The sequence below is a fragment of the Caretta caretta genome, chromosome 14 (assembly GCF_965140235.1).
Source record: "Caretta caretta isolate rCarCar2 chromosome 14, rCarCar1.hap1, whole genome shotgun sequence".
NCBI classification, from domain to species: Eukaryota; Metazoa; Chordata; order Testudines; family Cheloniidae; genus Caretta; species Caretta caretta.
This window is the reverse complement of record NC_134219.1, coordinates 40,082,974-40,088,064: the sequence shown is the minus strand read 5'-3', so window position 1 is coordinate 40,088,064 and position 5,091 is coordinate 40,082,974. Positions and strand designations below refer to the sequence as shown.

Below are 5,091 nucleotides of genomic sequence, written 5' to 3'. Positions count from 1 at the left end.
TGGCTATCTAGCAGCCACAGCACCTCGGCTGAGAAGGCTTTTCTGTAGGTGTCCTTTTCTCTTGGCTCTCAATGGGTGCCCGTAACACAACACAGGGGGGTCCTTATTCTCTGCTGCCACCCAGTGGCAGCAAATGTAGAGTGCAGCTGCCCCTTTCCATTGTCCTTATCTTCCACTCTCCTCTAGCAGTCATTACACTGTATAACAGCCTGTCCTCTCTTCCTTATCTCCTGTCCTCTAGGGGTATTCCCAGAGTAAAATGGTCCTTTCTCCTTTCATTACCCTCTGCTGCTACCCAGTAGCCATTGTATAATACAGTTGTATCTCTGGCCAGGTCTAAACAGAAACGTTTCCCAGTACAGTAATGTTGGTTAGGCTTTTTAATGACACTTCTTCCCCAGCAAAATCCCTAGCGTAGACCTGGGTGTACCAACCAAAAAATATGCTCTTACTAATATAGCTTATTTCTTTCAGGGAACCCATCTGTATAAGCTCTACAAGCAAAATCACTTTTTGGCTGGTAAAAGCCATGTCTGAGGTCGGAAGACTTTCAGGGAGAGCTCTGCCCACCAACCTTCTTCTAGTTTGTCCTAGATTTCATACCAGTACAACTTTGTCTATTAGGGGTGTGATTTTTTTTTTAACCAATATAATTATACTGGCACAAGCCCTTATACCTGGCAGTTACAGCAACGCAAAGATTCCTTATACCAGGAGAGCTCTGGCTACAATTCACCAAAATATCATTATCCAAATTCAGCAGGTAAACTACAGTTCAAGTTGATTCTGACTGTAATGATCCCAGTACGGACTCCTCTTACCTGTTTAAATCTTTGCACATCCGCAAATGTTATAAGCGCACGTGACCAAAGACTGAGCGAGAAGAAAGGGCTACACAGCATCTGAGTATCAAACAGCAAAGCAGCTGCGCTCGTCACCATTTCGTCTTTTTTTTTTAAAGTGAGATTTCTGAATTCTCAGACAATCTGGACCAGGGTTTCTCAACCTGTGGGCCGAGACCAGAAATTGTCACCAGAATGTTTCAAAAGTGGCATGGCAGCTCCTGTCCCACAGGGCTGGCTGGGCTCGTCTCCCTGCTCCAGGCACTGCAAGCTCTGGGGCAGAGGTGGTGCCAGCCCATTGGGGGCCCTAAGCAGGAATATTTGGGGGGAACCCCCACAGCACACATACTAGTAACTAATAGGGGGCCCCCTTGAGCTGCTCAGGGCCCTAAGCGATTGCTTAGTCTGCTAACGCCTAGTATCAGCTCTGCTCTGGGGTCCCAGCACCACTCAGGTTTGGCCCAGCCATCATGATGGCGGGAGTCCGGGTAGGCCAAATCCGAGTGAGTGGCACTGCACCCCCATGAGCCAGGTCACACCTCTGGTCACACAAATTTGGTCCAGTCAGGGGGCGGGGCAAATCTGAGCAGCGCTGCAACCCCAGAGGTGGCAATGCCCAGAGCGGAGAGCCCAGCCCAGCCAGCCCTACAGCACAGAAGCTGCAGAAGCCGCCACTTTGGGTCCTGCCCAGTACTCACCCCAACTACCCTGGGGGGCAGGACCCAACCAAAACCACCCTAGGGCCTGTTTACTGGGTCGCGACAGGCCATAAACATTTACAAATGGGTCCGGAGCCCAAAAAGGTTGAGAAGCACTGATCTGCACGCTTACTGACAATTTTTCTCAGGGTTTCCTTCATCTTTGTTTCTCAGGCTGTACATGAAGGGATTGGCCATGGGAGTCTGAATTGTGTAGCAGGCGGAGAACACTTTGCTCAGGTCTCTCAGTGTGTTGGGTTTTGGAAGCTGATGCAGTGATTATGTCTCTCGCTGAGGTGAGCGGAGCAAGTAGAGTAGCCTTTTGCCTCCCGGCGGTGGAAGGGATTCTCAGGATGGAGGAGATGATTCACACGTAGGATGCCAGGGCTAATGCAAATGGGGGCAGAGTGAGCAAAGCAGCCAGGATGGTGGTTACAAGCTCTAGCTGGTAGGTGTCGCTGCAGCAGAGATTTATTATTTTTTGGAGATTCACAGGAAAAAAAATGTTGTTGTTTTTTATTGGGGCCACAAAGATAATTGTGATGTGAAGGACATCGGTGTGGTGCCAGCCAGAAGCTCACTTATCCAAGACCCACTTGCTAGCTGTTGGCATAAACTGCCATTCTTACGGGCTGCACAGTGCACTGGTTTGCATATTGCTAAATACCGATCATAAGACATAGCAGCAAAGAGAACATTCTGTAGCCCCAAAGAAACTAACAAAATAAAATTGTCATACAGCCTCTGACAGAAATGGTTCTGTCCCCAGTCAGGAGACTGGCCAGCATCCTCGGCAGGAGGACAGAGGTGTAGCAGGTCTCCAAGCAGGACAAGTTCCCCAGGAAGAAGTACATGGGGGTGTGTGAAGATGCTGATCAGCCACAGCTAGCACAACAATGAAGATGTTCCCAGCCAGAGTCACTATGTAGATTGCTAGAAATAGCAGGAAGAGAAGGATCTGCAGCTCTGGGAGATTCCTGAGTCCCAGGAGGATGAATCCTGTGGTGGATGTTTGATTTCCCCCTTCTGTGTCTGCCATGGTCTGTATCTGGGGGAGATAAAACAAACTCTCCAAGATAATGAGAATACAGCATTTGTTAAACTTTAATAACTATGAATTTAAAAAGAAAAGGAGTACTTGTGGCACCTTAGAGACTAACCAATTTATTTGAGCATGAGCTGGAAATGGCCCAACTTGATGATCACTTTAGATAAGCTATTACCAGCAGGACAATGGGGTGGGAGGAGGTATTGTTTCATGATCTCTGTGTGTATATAATGTCTGCTGCACTTTCCACGGTATGCATCCGATGAAGTGAGCTGTAGCTCACGAAAGCTCATGCTCAAATAAATTGGTTAGTCTCTAAGGTGCCACAAGTCCTCCTTTTCTTTTTGCGAAGACAGACTAACGCGGCTGTTACTCTGAAACCTATGAATTTAAAAGAATTTATATTCAAATGCCCCCATCGCCTTCTGGCTACCAGCCCAGACACTGGCTCGAGAACACAAACTGGGGCAGTGGCTTTCATCCAGTGGAGGTTGATGCTGAACTACCAGGCTGCAGAATCATTCTAAGGCCACGTCTACACTGGAATTGCTCCGCTGTAGCTGTGCTGCTGTTGTGTAGACACTTACTACAGCGACGGAAGGGGTTCTTCTGTCCCCCGCCCCCACCACTGTTACTCACACCTTCTTGACAACTGTTCGAAATTGGTCACCCTGATTATCCTTACAAAAGTGATTTTTCCTCCTGCTGATAATAGCCCACTTAATTGAATTGTCCCATTAGAATTTGTAAGGCAACCCCCATCTTTTTATGTACTCTCTATATATTTCTTCCTACTGTATTTTCCACTCCATGCATCTGATGAAGTGGGTTTTAGCCCACAAAAGTTTATGTCCAAATAAATGTGTTAGTCTCTAAGGTGCCACAAGAACTCCTCATTGATTTTCCTCTTCCTCCTGCTTCTCATCATCTACATTGTGACCATGGCTGGGAACGTCCTCATCATTCCGCTAGTTGTGGCTGATCAGCAACTTCACGCCCCCATGTACTTCTTCCTGGCAAATTGTCCTGCTTGGAGACGGCTACACCCTGGGCAGGAGGGTTGAGATGCTGGCCAGTCTCCTGACTGGGGACAGGACCATTTCTGTTAGCGGCTGCCTCACACAATATTATTTCTTTGGTTTCCTGGCAGTTGCAAAGTGTTCTCTCCTAGCAGTGATGTCCTATGATTGGTATTTAGCGATATGCAAACCACGGCATTATGAAGCCCTTATGAATGGCAGGTCCTGCCTCCAGCTAGCAGTTGGCACTTGGATAAGTCATTCTCTGGCTGCTGACATTAACTTTATGCGGCCCTAATGAAATTGACCATTTCTTCTGTGACTTCATCCCAGTAATAAAACTCTCCTGCAGTGACACACGTATGATGGAGCTTGTCACTACCATGCTGGCTGCTATATGCACTCTCTCGCCATTTCTATGAAGGCTGGCAACACACATCTGTATCCTCACCACCATTCTGTGAATGCCTTCCACCACTGGGTGGCAAAAGGCCTTTTCCACCTGCTCCTCTCATCTTATCGTGGTGTCAATTTTCTATGGGACCATAATGATTGTCTACATGCTACCAAAAACTGATACACTGAGAGACCTGAACAAAGTGTTCTCCGTTTTCTACACAGTCCTGACTCCCATGGTCAACCCCCTCATATAGAGCCTGAGGAACAGAGAGGTCAAAGAGATCCTGGGAAAAGTTGTCACTAAATTCTCTTCTGTCAAAAGGGTTCAGATCGTCCTACCGTAGTTTGTTCAGTGCCCGTGAAAGGGAAATAAGCTGGTTTGCTGTAATGAGTCTGAGTCACTTCTCTCACTGGCCATCTGGCTTTTTAGGTGAGGTCAGCGGCTGCTATAGCTTGCACTCAATATTGGGACAGATACTTCTGCTGTTTTGGCTTAGGGATGCAGGTCTTTGTGGTTTGATTAGTCTGATATTTATCACCGCTGTTGTGGGTTGCTCTAAAACACCTCATCAATGAGACACCAAGGCCGAGAGATGCCATTCTCTGTGTCTCCATTACGATAGTCTGTAATTACGTGAGTACACGCTGTGTTTTGTACCAGGCCCCTTTATCGTGGATTGTACCAGATACTCAATATTTCTTTTCGTCTAACTCCTTCAATGTGCAATGGTAATGTAAGATGTGAATCAGGTCTCAGGGCCCCATAACTCTGTAAGAACGGGAGCCCTGAGGTGGGACAGTGAAGAAAGGTCAGTACTGTGATAGTGGCACAGAGACACTGGACTTCTATTCCCTGTTTTGTTTCTGGCCGACTTCACCTCTCTGGATCTGTTTCCTCATTTGTACAATGGAGTTTCTTGGGACCCCTGTGTGAATGGCTGCTTTGGTCCCTTATTGCTTGGGGTACCCTTGTTTTGCAGATTTCCAAATACCAGCACTCTGAAGTCTGATTTCTCAATTATAGAAAGCAGAGAAAGCATATAGTGTCCACTCCTACAGGGTGCTGGGCGTTTCCTGTGAAATGC

At 47.3% G+C, this 5,091-nt stretch overlaps 1 pseudogene; it reads left to right on the top strand.

Moving 5' to 3' along the window:
* Positions 1-1,315: 1,315 nt before the first annotated feature.
* LOC142068978 (olfactory receptor 10A4-like) lies at positions 1,316-4,350 on the top strand (annotated as a pseudogene).
* The last annotated feature ends 741 nt before the right edge of the window (positions 4,351-5,091 follow it).